This window comes from Berghia stephanieae, chromosome 1 (genome assembly GCF_034508935.2).
Source record: "Berghia stephanieae isolate SIO BIC M18660-M18661 chromosome 1, UCSD_Bste_1.3, whole genome shotgun sequence".
NCBI classification, from domain to species: domain Eukaryota; kingdom Metazoa; phylum Mollusca; class Gastropoda; order Nudibranchia; family Aeolidiidae; genus Berghia; species Berghia stephanieae.
The window spans coordinates 86,209,713-86,227,212 of NC_088360.1; the positions used below are offsets into that span (position 1 = coordinate 86,209,713).

General features: G+C 34.2%; 1 long non-coding RNA gene across 1 annotated transcript; it reads right to left on the minus strand.

The window, feature by feature from the left end:
- Positions 1-5,555: 5,555 nt before the first annotated feature.
- LOC144960072 (uncharacterized) lies at positions 5,556-13,536 on the minus strand. The gene is made up of 3 exons (XR_013642750.1): positions 13,426-13,536; positions 7,918-8,809; positions 5,556-6,654 (listed from the first exon to the last, which is right to left on the minus strand). It is a non-coding gene; the product is annotated as an uncharacterized LOC144960072 (long non-coding RNA).
- Between the last annotated feature and the right edge of the window lie 3,964 nt (positions 13,537-17,500).

Genomic DNA, 17,500 nt, shown 5'->3' on the forward strand with positions numbered 1-17,500 from the left:
AGAGCAGTAAAGTTAGGTGCCCCAAACGTAAACAAAGGTCGAGAAGCACGTGGCAAACCACATGTTCCTGTCTTGACAGCTCACGTTCCAATGTAAATAATAGAAAAAAATAACCTTTAAAATTTGGCTGTTAGGTGGCAAAAGAAACATATTCATAAATACTCGATCATGCATCAAATAATGTCTAGATATGGATATTTTATGGAACAAAAGGTAAAATTTTCTAAAATTTATCAAAAGTTACAGTCTATCTATTTTTAGACCAGAGCAAATTATTGCGCTGGTGTGAACAAAACGAGAATTATTCGGAGCCTGATTTTCATAATAATTTAGCCTTATATTATTATTTCTGCAACTGTTAGATTTTATGTAAACATATTTTCAATACTGAAAGTGTATTGCCTACAACTCAAACTACAAAATTGGGAGACCTATATTGTGCGCAAATTATTCCGGTCCCTAACGGAAATCACTAGCAACTTGTTATTGTTTACGTTTGGGGCACCTAACTTTACTGCTCTATATGAGTATATATAACATAATATCGAGGCTCGATGAATGACACACTACAGTTGTAAGCTGTGTATCTTCATTGATAACCCAACAATGGAAACAGTGAATCGACGTTTGGCACAAATATGTAGGTACTCGTTTTAGGTCTTCATCATAATTTGTCTCAAGTATAAAATCAAGCAGGTTGCTTACTTATAACACAGTGTGTTTCTCTTATCTGGACATTATCAGCGATATAAAGTCCAACACTCATTATGATTTTGATAATATTATGTGTTTGGATCGCCTTCAAAGCATTCCTATCTATCACGTTTGATTAATATACCCTCACCAGCTTTCAATTACCTACGAACTGACACTCTCGTGGAGACCATTGTATTTTTGCAATCAATCAATGTAGAAAATGCATTTTCCATTCTACCAGGTCCACATTAACAATCCCCCTTCCCCGCCCACCCCTCCCATTACTACCACCTCCCCTTTCTTAATAATAAAAAATAAATAAATAAATGAATAAATAATCATTAAAGAAAGACAGAAAAAAAAACAAAAAACAACTAAAACGTTTGTCATCGCATTATTTTCTTTAGTTGACTAATTGACTAATATGATAATAATGGTAGTCCTTTAGAGCCAACATGCCCATTGAGCAAGAGTTTATCCCGGTATATAGGGGGTGGCACGGACAATAGCAATTGCTTCCATTCGGATAGGACGCTAATCTATCACAAAGTACTTTCCGCCAGGAGGTGTGTGTGTGTGTGTGTGTGTGTGTGTGTGTGTGTGTGTGTGTGTGAGAGGGGGGGGGGGGGTGGTCGGGGATCGGAAAAAAAAATCTCGTCTTCACCTGGGATCGATGTCGATCCATTTGCGTGTGAAACGAATGCTCTTCAACTGAGCCATCGAATCCACTGTTGTAATACTGTAGACTTTATTGACTGACTCGTAACGGCACGATCTGAAATCATGACATCAAAACGGGTCTTTCTGTGAAAACACTTGTGATAAGTTATCAAACGTTATACCAATTACAGGATATAATCTTTGAAACGTCACTAATTAATTAATCATCTTCAATTCAATTCATGGCTGGAATTTGACCCATTAACGAAATATTATAGTTATTTCGCGACAATGAAACAAGTGGACGTTTTTTAAATTATTTAGCTTTTGATTCATTGTAACTTAATGGAAAGCGGTTTTGATTCAGTCACACCAACGGTACTTCCGTACTTGTATATTTATTGTGGAATGCATTTTGCGGGTATTTAGTAATTAATTATTTATCCGATTGGAAATGGGCGTTAATTAATCTCAAAGAACTTAAAGATGTATTGGCTGATTTCCCCCCCCCCCCCCCCCCCCCCCCCCGAAAAAAAAAGCAAGATCTTAAAACGGGGGAAACATTTCTAATCCATTGACCGTCTTACTGGCAGCTGACAGTCAAACGCGTTGCGGTAGATAGACCAAGACGTCCTCTCTTATTTTGTGACGATTTCTAAAGATACAGGCCACATACTAACTTAGTAGCATTTCAGGACAACAGTTGGACAGGCCATCTGCTCCTCGCGGCTTACCTACGGCTTTGTCCTTAAACAGCAGGCAAGATTCAAATAATAATAATAATAATAATAATAATAATAATAATAATAATAATAATAATAATAATAATAATAATAATAATATAGCGCTCATTCTCGTGTAAAACACAAGCTCTGGGCACTTTACGATATAAATATCAATTTTAAGTGAAAAAAAAAAAATAATAATAATAACTCAGCTAAGCAAAGTGTTATGTAAGTTGGCATGAGATCGATTGCCAGCCCTTTGTTATCATTTATCACTCTTCTAAGAATTCCTCATCGACAGTTAGTTATCCTACATCTTGTACACACACACAAGGGTGTGGTAGTTATCGATAAGTATCTATATGTGGACTCAATGAAGGTCAACTATACTCAGTTCAGTCGTTGTCCTCGCTTGCTTAGTTATTCGAAGTTGAACTTGCTTAGTAATCGGTTCGTGACATTAACTGACTCCGTTGGTCACTGTACGGTTTTAAGAAGAAAAGAAAAGAAAAAGAAAAAAAAAAAAAAAGGGGGGGGGGGGGGTTATTCCGTCTACATCGGAGCTGCAGTCCGAATCGCTCACTCAACGATGACGGGCAAGTGAGAAATAATAAATGTAACTTTAAAAGAGAAGAGAGAACGGAAGACAACCCTCACCTCTCTATTATTATTATTATTATTATTATTATTATTATTATTATTATTATTATTATTATTATTATTATGATGATGATGATGATGATGATGATGATAATAATAATGATAATAATAATAATAATAATAATAATAATAATAATAATAATAATAATAATAATAATAATAAATAATAATAATAATAATAATAATAATAATAATAATAATAATAATAATAAGAAGAAGAAGAAGAAGAAGAAGAAGAAGAAGAAGAAGAAGAAGAAATCTTACACTGATTGAAAGTTTACTTCATTTCCAAAAAAGTTGTTTTGTTTTTTTGTTTTTTTTTGTTTTTGTTTTCGGGTTAGGAAGTAGAAAAATGTTATTCAAATCATTGATTGCATCCAGTATCACCTAGATGATAGTCATTACAACCAAACAAGAGACAGACAGAGAATGCCAGCGTACCTAAAATCCGTCTCAAAATTGTAAAACAGACTATAAGAGGACTGGAATTGGAATACAAAATCATTGAACCCAAACCTCCCTCCCAGCAGTCAGGCCCCTATTGAATTCACTGCGAACAAAAGCCGTTCATTGACAATCGGCACGCGCACCCTCCACGGGGTCACTCGTCAGCTGTTTCCATGAATAGACTGTCGCGTGCCTGGCCTTGTTCTCACGCTCTTGGACCCCTGCTCACGCCCCTCCCTTCACCCCCACCCCCTTTCTTTTACGAATACACCTCACCCCTAATTATTTGAATGTTTCATATTCCCTCCCGATTTGAATTTTCAAAAGTGATGAACACAACCGCTCTAGCATCTTTCTTTCCTGTGATTTTGATACCTAAGGATTTTGAATCCAAAATAAATAAATGCCGCCATGATAATAATGAGTTGTAGAATTGGAATGTCTGATCAATAATTTTAAAGGAGAGCTTGAACAATCGGATTTTTTAAAAAAATCTAAATTTTCGGTTCCATGGTTATACGCTGTGAGTTTACATTTTTCTTTCTTACTTTGAACAGCTGAGAATCTGTAAACGGTGAAGGGTTTTATATTTTTAAATTTTGAAATTAAAATTATGCCACATTGTTTTGATTATTAAAAAAACAAAAACAGTATAGTAGATCTAGTGCATCGTATCGCACTAACATTATATATTCAATAATAATTGAGACGTTATTGAAAGTGGCGATTCCAATGGAGATTGTGTTTTCACTTTTCTTTACACAATGACTTCTCTATGAAGCACTTTTCTAATCAGGAAACGATGAAACCGCTTAGTGTTTATTTTAAAGTTATCTGCTATTTTCGCAGCTTAACTCAAGGATAATATACTCCCCTTTAAAAAAAAAAAACTGCTCACCACAGTGAGTGGCATGTTTCATAGCAGCGTTACATCTACGGCACCGAGTATTCCTTTGTTCTTCCCAAACAAACCCCAAATCCTATTAGTGTTAGTTCCGGGTTGCCAGATTATTTTTCAACAAAATGCCAGGGGAAGACTCAAAAAATGCCAAAACACTCAAAAAAATGCCAAAGTCTGTTGACTCCCACCTCCACTAAGAAAACTACTCACTTTTGATAGACAATTTACTATCATATCCTGGTGGCTTGCGTGTTTTCTTTTCTTTCTTTTTTTTTTTTTTTTTTTTTTTTTTTTTTTTTTTTTTTTTTTTTTTGAATTATACTAAATTTCCTGTTGGGGTAATTTTTTACCTACTGACTACTAAGTGGAGTGCTAAACCACTACACCACGGTTGGATTTTAAGAATGAAAAAGAAATACATTAACATGAAAGATCTGCAGACTTTTGGGAATTCCAAAAAGGAGTGAAATCATTGGATGCTGTAAAATCAGACCACGCTAACGAACAGAGTTAAAAGTTAACAGGCGACCATGACGCAAATATACACGAGTTTTGCAGGAGATTCCCAGAAAACTTACGAGGATACTTGTCGAGGGCTGAATTTGAGTGAATATCTGAGGGAGGCAGGGCTAGTTCAGGGTGTGAGTTTTAATAGCAAAGTTTTCCGATGTGAAGAGATTTGTTTTTACGCGTTTAGAAATAATTAAGAAAAGGTGTCATTTGAAGTATAATATACAAGAAAAGAAAATGCCAAATGAAAATGCCAAATGCCAAATGATTTTTCTAATGCCAAACGGTTTTCAAAAATGCCAGATTTTTGGAATCTGGCATTTAAAATGCCAAACTGGCAACCCTGTGTTAGTTCCCCTTTTCAATCTGGTCCAGTCGCGTGCCACCACCATAGTAACCAACGACGCCACGAGTAAAACTCAAATCAGCCAATCATCGAGCTGGTATTGTCCCCTTTGACGACGGGGGCAAAATCGATAATCAGGCCGCTGTTATTATTGTTATGCATTAATATCAGCCTTCGCTCACAGCTGTTGCCCTACTCCGCTCACCCACAGATGGTGATTTGGTTTAAACGCTCTTCGGGGCTTTCGTTATAAACACAGATCTTTGTATGCCTGGCTTTGTGTTCGAATGTTTGGCCCAGTGGCTATCATTATATTGGTATGTTTGACAAAGACATGAATGACAATATAGAGGACTAATGCGAGAGAGAGAGAGAGAGAGAGAGAGAGAGAGAGAGAGAGAGAGAGAGCTGCTTGTGTGTGTCATTGCATCTACTTCGGTTCTTCTATGAACAATGTTTTTATTAATTTATAATTTATTTATCTATTTATTTATCTATCTATTTATTTATTTATCTATTTAGTTATCTATTCATCTATAAGTCAATTAATTAATTAATTGATAAATTAAATAATTATTATTTAATTTTATTCAATTATTTGTTGGATTAATTTTATTTTTTTTTAAGGGGGGAGGGGGTCTATTATACCGAGCCCATGTTACATTGAATTGGCGAAAGGGAAAGGATTGGGGAGGGGCGGGGAGATTTATTTTTTAACATGAATGTCAATGGAAAATGCATATTTTCTTTAAAAACGCCGATATCACAAGACAAGTATAGTTTTTACAACTGTAGACGACATGCAAATCCACATTAAACTAAAATACAGATGGCAGTGGTTGTTGGTTTTAAGAGGACATCATTTTAAAACACATAATATATTATATTGTCATTTATTGCAAAGGTTAAGATGTAGAATATTTACACTATTTTCAAAAACATACAATCAGTTTTGACCTAAATAAAGTGTTATTACTAGTCCGCAATTTATTTTTTTTTACTATAAAAAATATATTGATTTTGTTTGTTGTTGTTGAATAAACATACATTGACTGCTTGGCTCGTCAACTTCTGATGATAATGAATAAGTTCTTTTCAATGAGTTCACAATACGCAGTATACAAAATCGAAACTAAAAAAATTGATGTATCTTAAATATAAACTATTTAGATAATAAAGATATTCACTGCTCCGATATTACTGATTACCCATATTTATTTGCTTTATATTTCATATAGGAAGTAAAATATAGGCTATCAAAGTCTTATTTTATTATTATTTCCTTAATATCAAACTCTTTCAACCAATCTACGTGCGACTATTTTTAACATTACCAATGTTATATTTTATTTGCCTATTTAACTAGAGTTAGTTTTTGTAATTTTTCTGTTATTTTATTTAAGATCAGATCAGGTTTAACAAAGGCATAGCTACTTAAAATTATGCGTTTTGCTATGTTTAATAAGTGACGTTTTGGGGCGAGTCAAAATGCATTTTAAAAAAAAATCAATAAATACAAGAATTCCAATCAAGATAGGCAAATGTTCTTCCGACAAATTCTGTCTGACTCACAACTTCCAGCGAGGTAGACTTGATTCTTGAGGTGTGAAATGACATTGCTCTTCTCTTCATAAATCAAAACTGATTTTACTTGATTGTTGAATGAATAGAACAGAACATCTGGTGGTCGAAGACAGTCGATGGAAGTTCTAATGGAAAAAGAAATAAAATACAAAATTGGTTTATCATTTTGAAACGAATAAAATTCTTAGAGTCAGTATTTAATTTGTAACGATTGGTATAGAGGGGGGAATATTTCTTTTCTAATTCCAAAAGCTTAATTTTTTAAAATGGGAAATGAAAAGGGGATAAAGATAAATGAAGCCAAAACTTTTTTTTTTTTTTGTTGCTTTGCATCTATCGGTTGATATCTCGTCACTTACTGTTTCAGGAAGATGAAGAGAAGGAGGGAAATGAGCAGGAGGTAGTGTGGTGGACGAGGAGGAGGAGGAGGAGGAGGAAGAGGAGGAGAAGAAGAAGAAGAAGAAGAAGAAGAAGAAGAAGAAGAAGAAGAAGAAGAAGAAGAGAAAGAGGAAGAAAAGAAAAATAAAATAAAAGAAGGAGAGGAAGAAGAAAAGGAAGAAACAGAGTGTGTGTGAATATGTATGTGAGATAGAGAGTGACGGAGACAGAGAGAGAGAGAGAGAGAGAGAGAGAGAGAGAGAGAGAGATAGAGATATATAGAGAGAGACAGAGAGAGAGAGAGGGAGAGAGAGAGAGAAAGAGAAAGATATATATATATATATATATATATATATATAGATATATATATAAGAGAGAGAGAGAGAGAGAAAGAGAGAGAGAGAGAGAGAGAGAGAAAGAGAGAGAGAGAGGGAGAGAGAGAGAGAAGAGAATAAAGTGTGGTGGGAGGGATATAATTTTTTACACGGGCGACATGTAATAGAAAGTACGTGTTTGTACCTGCGTGCTTATAACATTATACGTTTAAGAGAGATAGATAGATAGATAGAGAGAGAGAGAGAGAGAGAGAGAGAGAGAGAGAGAGAGAGAGAGAGAGAGAGAGAGAGAGGCGGGGATGGGAAGTGATAGACGAGGATAAAAAGAGACAAAATGAGAGAGTAGCAATTTAGGGAAGATAAAAGGGATGATAGCGGTACGTGTATTTGCATGTGTATGAGTGTGTGTGTGTGTGTGTGTGTGTGTGTGTGTGTGTGTGCACGCGAGCGTGTGTGTGTATGTGTGTGGGGGTGTTTGTTCTTGTTCTTGTTCTTTTCTTTTCTTTTTCTTTTTTTTTTTTTATTTGGTTGGCATCTATTTGTGTTTGACATTGATGGTGAAGGGATGGGGTGAATGATTGTCTTAAATCTAAACCGTTTACACAATCAATACTAAACATAGATAACAAGTAGTAATCAGCTGGTAGTAATAATATATATCAAACTAGAACTCACCCAGGGGATGCTTGTAATCATCACCATGTAAATCGATCCTTCACACCTGGCCAGATCCATATCAGGTTTCCCCACCGAATACTGTCTTAGTCGCCGACTCCATTATCGACCAAGCCCTGGGACATTTTCAGCTCACGCTGGCAACCTTCTGTTTTGTACAAATCTCCCACGAAAGTAACACTGAAGGTGATCGAAATTGTCCAACAAGCGGGTATTCCAATATCTACATTCATCAGCGGTGAAAATGGCCTTAGTTTCCGTTTTGTTGCTTGTATTCTAAATCAGAACTATTTTCGAGCCTTTTGAATATTAATATGCTTCTCTCATTCTCAACGTGCCCCTCGTGAGTAATAGCTACTAATTCGTTTCATTGCCATTTTGAGTCTGAGCGGACATACTCAAAAACCCATAATTACAAAATGCTACACACTACATTTACATGCTGGTGGTAAATTGCAGTTAATAATAGCTTTGTAATCGCTCGTGTGGCATTTTGAATAGACGCCGGTCGTGCTCTTATTGCTGATAGTTCCGATGGAGGCTTGCCATTCACAAGGTATCATTAGCATTATAAATATCTAACTGGTGTACTTCATCCTCAGTAGTTTTTTGTTGTTTTTATCAATTGGATCAGTTTCCTCCTTTTCACTTTTTTTTTAGTTCTTTTCATTCCTATCTTTTTTACATATATAATCGTGATATTCTGTTTTGTCTTGTTAATGCATGGAATCTCTTATTTTCAAATTTGCCTGATATTCCTAGTCTATTGATTTCATAATTTCTGCCTCAAAGTGTTCCTCCCCCTCCCCCCCCCCCCCTCTCCACTTCCGTCATCGTCTAGAGAGAGGGGAGGATGGTCCATGCACATTGCAAAGTCTCAGTGGCCAGAAGTCTGTAAATAGATAAACAAATAGATAAATGAATAAATAACTAATGACAAAGACAAGATCAGCGAAATGATTAGACTTAGATTCCTAGCCATCCGTGTAATTTAATCTGCTTAATGTTGTAATCAAAATAAAATAATAAATAAATGGATGAAAGCAAAAAGACAGAAAAAGAAAAATTAAAGGAACAATTAAAAGGCTCGTTTTGTGGTCATAACAAATATTTTTTAAAAAATAACACGACGAAACTCATTGTATTTTTGTAAAAATAAATGAATAGTGCTGTTCTATTTTAGCCTATACAAGTATCAAACATTATTTATTGATCCCTCATGTGCTCGAAACGTATTAGTGTCGATGATTCTTGCATCCTTCTGCTAATTCATATCTAATAAGCTTCTTTAAGTAGGAAACGGAATTTTAGTGATGCTCCAAGTGAGGAAGAATGAAGCATTGTTGTGTGCATTTAACTTGTCGAAAACTAAAGAATGCGAGATTCAATGATTGTATATACTATGTACCGTCGTGGTGACTTTGTTTCAAGGAAGAAACCTTATCTCTTTGGCTTTGGATCAGTTGGAGCATATTATTTAGATATATGGGAATTATTTCATCTGATAAAGAATCAAGTTTTTACAAAGCAAAATAATTGCAACAAGACTGGATATTCGTGAAATGCTCAAAATTCACAAGATTCAAGATTTCCCCTCGATGCAAAGCTAGCCCGTTTTCATTCCATTGTCTTTTGATGATAGTCATTGCGGTATACACAATCATTGGCTCCTCGATGGATTGATTGAACGAAAAAGAATAATCTCAGTCAAACATCCGCCTGAACTAATTGTCTATAGAAAATATATGTACATCATTTCAATATGTATATATATATATATAATATATATATATATATATATATATATATATATATATATATATATATAATAGGTGCAATAGAATAGAGGAGAGGAACAGCTGGCTAAATTATTATTGGGCATTGGATTCACATGTAAATTGATTCAGCTCAAATTCGCATTGAGAAGTCTTTTTTCTAAAGCGCCGCTGAACACTTATGTGTAAGTTGAGAGCTATATAAATAACTTTATTATTATTATTATTATTATTATTATTATTATTATTATTATTATTATTATTATTATTATTATTATTATTATTATTATTATTATTATTATTATTATTATTAATCATCGTCCTATCCAATGAGTAGTAAACGAATATCATTATCGGGTTAAAGTTACAAAAGCAAGGATACATTTCGGCTCCAGTGACCCTAGACTTCAAATGGCGACAATGAAATTGTTGGGGAATATGATCGCTGTCGTATGTTGAATTCTATGTTAATCAGAACACTAAATCTTACTAACAATGCTTTGTGGTTTTCCATGTAATTCAATCGCCAATAATCTAACCTGTTAATACGGTCTTTAAACGGGGTACCGCTGACTAAAATCCTTGGATTGTACACTTTCAAACAGGGAGCTCTGAATCTCGATTGGATCAGAGATCGAGTCGGCAAATAATTCGATGCGCTATAATAGTGATAAACGAGTCAATGCTGTTGTATGCGTTGTCATTAATAGACTGTGAACAGCTGGGGTTTTATTCAATGATAATTGGAACTTTAGGAAGGCGTTCACGCTCCAGTTGGGTGCGATTTAGAGCTATGCACATGATAGCCGTAGTACACTGTTTATCATGTCAACCAATTCACTGCTTGTATTAGTTGATACAAAAATGGCTTGTGATCAAGAGTCAGAAGAAGAAGAAGAAGAAGGAGGAGGAGCAGGATGAGGAGGAGGAGGCGGAGGAAGAGGATGATGTTGCTGCTGCTGCTGCTGCTGCTGATGATGATGATGATGATGATGATGATGATGATGATGATGAGGAGGAGGAGGAAGAGGATGATGATGATGATGATGATGATGATGATAATGATAATGATAATGATGATGATGATGAGGAGGAGGAAGAGGATGAGGATGGTAATGTTGATATTGACGATGTTGATATTGATGATGATGATGATGATGATGATGATGATGATGATGATGATGATGATGGTGGTGGTCATGATGAGGAGGATGAGAATGAGCACGAGGAGGCGGAGGGGAAAGAGGAGGGGATCGAGAGGGATGCTGACGATGATAATGATAATGGTGACGGTGATGGAGATGGTGGTAACAAAAAATACAAAATGGCCATGATAATGATTATGATGACACCAAGTCAGTGATGATATTGCATTAACGATGAGAATGAATAATGACCATAGAAATTCTACTGTTGCCTTACCAAAAAAATAATCTTCTGACTCTTTAGCCAGAACATTTTTCATATAACGATAAATAGATTAAAATGACCCTCAACTTGTCCACGAAAAAAGAAAAGAAAACAAAAGAAAGAACACCCCCCCCCCCCAAAAGAAAAACAACAAAAAAAACAAAACAAAACAAAACAAAACAAAACACCAACAACGAACAAACAAGAAGAAGAAAAAAGTAAACAAACAAAATAGGTATAGAGACATTATTGCAGTTTTAGGTTTGAATATCTTTTGGAAACTTATGGATCATTTTATTCGATCGATATTTAGGAATGTTTTCTATCCAAAATGGAAAAGACGTGATTTGTCAAGACTATGACAGGATTGTAATAACGATAAATAGAGATAATGATGACGATGATGATGATGATGATGATGATGATGATGATGATGTTGATGATGATGATGATGTTGATGATGATGATGATGATGATGATGATGATGATGATGATGATGATGATGATTATGACGACGATGATGATGATATGACGATGATCGTATTGATGATGATGATATGACGATGATCGTATTGATGATGATGATGTGCTGCTTGCTGTTGGTAGTGGTGGTGTTGGTGGTAGTGGTAGTGGTGGTGACAGTTAAGTATATATAGCCAATATAACATTACCAAAAGTTGAAAAATGTATGAAAAAAAAACTCCCAAAAAACAAAACATTCCCTACTTTTATATAATATTCGGAATATAGGCGGTAATATTAAACAATCTACTCACCACGGTCACAGCTGTTACAAACACACTGATCTATGAACTACTCACTAACACACATTTTGTCTCACAATTAACACAAGCGAGAACTAGGGACGAGTTCCCCCCTCCTAGCACACACACACACACACACACACACACACACACACACACACACACACAAATCGGATGGCGACATTATAATTATTGAATGTGATGCTATCCAGTTGTGCATTTACAAAACGCTCTTTATAATTAGCCATAAATATTTCAGGCAAATGATCGACTGTTGAGATGATCGTGAACTTTCCACGGATTCTTAAACCTTAAACTCTCAACTTATATCATTTTGACGCTTTTAGGGATATTTTATTCATCAATCTTTGAGGTTGAATAGATAGATTGATTCTGGCAAAAACTTGTAAAATTGCGTTTTGTCAATGTGCTGTACTACTGTCTGATTCCACAGAACCAGGCAGCCCCTCCAAAAAAATCGATGGTTCTGGATCAGGCGTTGCCTAGCAACGACATCCGATCGAGGACATGAAAAGAAAGCGATTCTAGCATTGAGTGACACATGGCACTCTTCACATTTGTTATTCCTTGGCTCGCATTTAAATTGTTCCTATTATATTATTAAGTTAACGTTTTTGATAGTATCTTCGTCACTGAAGTGGTCATCACCATCGTCGTCGTCGTCGTCGTCGTCATCATCATCATCATCATCATCATCATATCATCACCGTCGTTGTCGTCGTCGTTATCATCATTATCATCATCCTCATCACCGTCGTCGTCGTTGTCGTTCTCGTTATCATAATTTTCATATTATCTTTGCTGCATTATTTACAATTATTATTATCAATTCTACTATTATTATTATTATTATTATTATTATTATTATTATTATTATTATTATTATTATTATTATTGTTATTATTATTATCATTATCATTATTATTATTGCTATTATTATTATTATTATTTGTTGTTTTTAAAAAAAATATTATTACCATCAGCACCGTCATTATCATCATTATGATCGTCATCATCCTCTTCATCATAACAATCTGCTATCATAATCATTATGATTTATTTATCGTAATGTTGCTAGAAGATAATCACGGCTTGCCTGTAGGCAGACATCTTTTATATCATTCTACCGAAATCCCTTTATGTTTCAAATACAAAACACCAACATCTTCCTCATATATGGATAATGTAAGAACAGGGCGGATGCGTCATTAAAAAAACTTACCGTTAAGTTAGAAGACTAAGAAATACGAAAAGCAGTGAAAAACATCACTAAAAACTATATAAACCACCACAAATTACTCGTATCTGATATAATGTATGTGCTCTTATTTTTTACTCACTCCAAGTTTAACACACCCGAATCTACTTGCACGTACTTCTTAACATCACGAAGGCGAATTTTAGCTTACCTTCACAAAACCATCTGCAGCTCACAACATCCTCTATCTATTCAATTAGCGTCTGTATATAAAATGACAGTAAGGTAAACACATAGGTAGACGGAATGCCCGTTACCCGTGCATTTTACCTGTACTCACCTAGGTACAGCCACGACCTCACTCCATCCGTCTCCTTTTCCTCTTATCTGCCTTCTCGTCCTCCTTGTCTCGCTCCTGTTGTAATAGTGATCGCGCACAACAACACGGTAGTCCACCAGGTGCTTTATGTTTTAAATTTCAAAGTGAGCGTGCGCGTGCGGACGAAGAGAGCGAGCGGGGCACGCGCGGCCCGAGTGAATTTCTCAGCACGCGAATGGCACGCGCATTCATTGTGAGTCACTAGGTCACAACGAACTCGGTTAGCAGTGGTTACCTGTGTAATATGCGGTAACTATGGACACAAAGACAGAGGTCATACAGTCTTGCCTTCTTATCCCGGACTTTAAAAAAATAAATTTTCCCATGCGCAAAATCTATGGCGTTTTAACGAATCGCGACATACAACACCAAAAAAACAATCCAAAAAAACAAAAAACAAAAAAAAAAACAAAAAAAAAAAAAAAGAAAATGATGAACCTAAATTAAAATGAACTTTGATAATAAACGTTTTTTTTTTTTTTTAATTTGCAGTGCAAAATTTGATCTTATATTAATAATTATAATAATAACGATAATAACAAGATAAACAGCAACAACAACAACAACAATACCACTAGTACTACTACTACTACACTACTACATACACGCAAGCACATTGTTTCTACACATGTATACAAAAGAAATGAGCGTACATACATATCAAAATTGTTTATTTCAGGAAATATACATGATAATGTAACAAGGGCAACATATTCATTGACATAATACCATTTCCAAAAATAATGTACAATGTATAGAGCTGGAGTATTAATTTGAACAGTGAAGCTTCCGACTCTGCCACAGAATGTCCCAGAGGTAATAATGATATTATTGTTGATGACGATGATCATAATGATGATGATGACGATGATGAAGATGATGACGATGATGATGATGACAATGATGATGATGACAATGACGATGATGATGTCGACGATGATGACAATAACAGTGGTGGCTATGGCGGTGATGGAGACGACGACGATGAGAGTAACAACGGTAGCAATGATATTAATAATAATAATAATAATAATAATAATAATAATAATAATAATAATAATAATAATAATAATAATAATATAATAACACCAATAATAATAATAACAATAATAATAATAATTATCACTATCACTATATCATAATAATAATAATGTTGATAATCGTGTTGATGATACTAATAATTACGATGATGATAATAATGATAATAATAGTTATAATGATAATAATAATAATACATACATATCAAAATTGTTTATTTCAGGAAATATACATGATAATGTAACAAGGGTAACATATTCATTGACATAATACCATTTCCTAAAATAATGTACAATGTATAGAGCTGGAGTATTAATTCGAACAGTGAAATTTCAGACTCTGCCACAGAATGTCCCAGAGGTAATAATGATATTAGTGTTGATGACGATGACAATGATGATGATGATGACGATGATGACGATGATGACGATGATGAAGATGATGATGATGATGATGATGATGATGAAGACGATGATGACAATAACAGTAGTGGCTATGGCGGTGATGGAGACGACGACGATGAGAGTAACAACGGTAGCAATGATATTAATAAAAATAACAACAACAATTATAATAATAACATATAATAATAATAATAATAATAATAATAATAATAATAATAATAATAATAATAATAATAATAATAATCCCTATCACTATAATAATAATAATAATAATAATAATAATAATAATAATAATAATAATAATAATAATAATAATAATAATAATAATAGTTGATAATTGTGGTGATGATAACAACAGTACTAATAAATACGATGATGATAATAATAATAATAATAATAATAATATAATAATAATAATAATGATAATAATAAATAATGATAATAATAATAATGATAATAATAATAATAATAATAATAATAATAATAATAATAATAATAATAATAATAATAATAATAATAATAAACAGTAATGAAAAATTAAATCGATTATTACAATGATATACAAATTGATATATTTGTGATATTTGACAAATAGATGAATACAGATAGAGGGATATATAAATAGACAAATATCTATATTATTAAATATGTAGTGCTACTAATTATACATACATACATACATACATACATACATACATACATACATACATACATACATACATACATACATACATACATACATACACATACATACATACAAATATACATACATACATACATACATACATACATACATACATACATACATACATACATACATACATACATACATACATACATACATACATACCAGCATACCATCGTACATGCATGCCTGCATACATACATACATACATTCATACGTATGTACATACATACAAACAGATAGACATACAGAAAGATACGATTTATTTGCTGGGACAGCAGAGATGATGACTAAGATAATGATGATGATGATGATGATGATGATGATGATGATGATGAGGATGATGGGTATAACGACGGCGACAAAGTCGATGATGATGATTCACGCCACTGCTGCTCGTTATCTTCCACAGAAGAGTGAGTGGAGCAGGCACTTATGTTGGTAACAACAAGAGATGAAGTGAGTAGGAAAGTGCCAGAAGACAATAGAGAATAAAAATTAGTCGCGGCGGTGATGAGGGTTTGAACCCGCGACCTTACTGGTACGACAACTCCGCCTGGCCGGTGAGAGCGTGACTCCACCGTATGAGCTATCCACGATCGTGACTCTGTATTGCTTGAGTTTTCATAGTCAGGATCAAATTTACACAACGCGTTAATACTGTCCACTTTGTTTCTGATAGATCGAGCGTTTGAAAGTATAATCATAGGTCGTGCTTGTTACTTTACCAGTTCTTCGAATTCTTTGCTTGAGGCCTCCACGTTTTCCTCTTTTTCTTTTCTTGATTGAAGCAATAAAACCTTGTTTGTCCAATATCAAGCAATTCGTTTTTTGTGTGTAGACGGTCGCCATATTGTTTTTATTTCGAACACAACAACATTGTTCACTCATTGTTTAAAAAATAATATCATTGTCATGAAAATGACTCATAGTTACATTAAACACAGAAAATGATAAATCAACCCCAGTGCTGTCTTTGTGCCGCGGAGGGAATAAGAAAGTTTATATAAAATGTTTAAAGAATGTTGAAATGAAATATATCGACGGCATTATTTACATAGACAACGTATTATTCTTTATAGGTTTACTCAACATATAGGCATGTATTTTAGAGCTTAAATACGCGGAATAAACAGTAAGCAAGCAAAACATAAATCACAATGTCCACGTTGTTCAATAAATTGTATAGATAGTATGCGCTTGGCTAAGAAGCTCACAACATTGCCATCCGGAAGTATAACGGACCAACACACAAAACTGTGTGTATCCATGAACGTTTATAGTCAGGTTAATACAGTTCAGTGAGTATTGCTCATAAACGCGGATGGCAAAAACAATAACAAAGACCTGAGTGACGTCATCTTCGAACTATCTATAGATAGTATGCGCTTGGCTAAGAAGCTCATAACATTGCCATCCGGAAGTATAACGGACCAACACACAAAATTGTGTGTATCCATGAACGTTTATAGTCGGGTTAATTAGTTCAGTGAGCATTACTCATAAACGCGGATGGCAAAAAACAATAACAAAGACCTGAGTGACGTTATCTTCGAACTATCTATAGGAAAGTGTAGAAAGATAGAAAAATGAATGAAATATCAATTGATATAATATTATATAATTATAAGTGGACTCAATGAGTTTAGTCTATATTTTAGTCAACAAGTGATATACTGTAACTGTACTGCCTTGCAACTTTATTTACTAAAGCGCCTACTTCAGGGTTCCTAACGTCACGACAATGTCATTCTTCATAACAATGTTTTAGTATTGTCAATACGTATAGATGGTATGTGTGTTGGTCCGTTATAATTCCGGATGGCAATGTTGTGAGCTCCTTAATCAAGCGCATACTATCTATAGATATATAGATATAATGTGTGTGTGTGTCTGTGTGTGTGTGTGT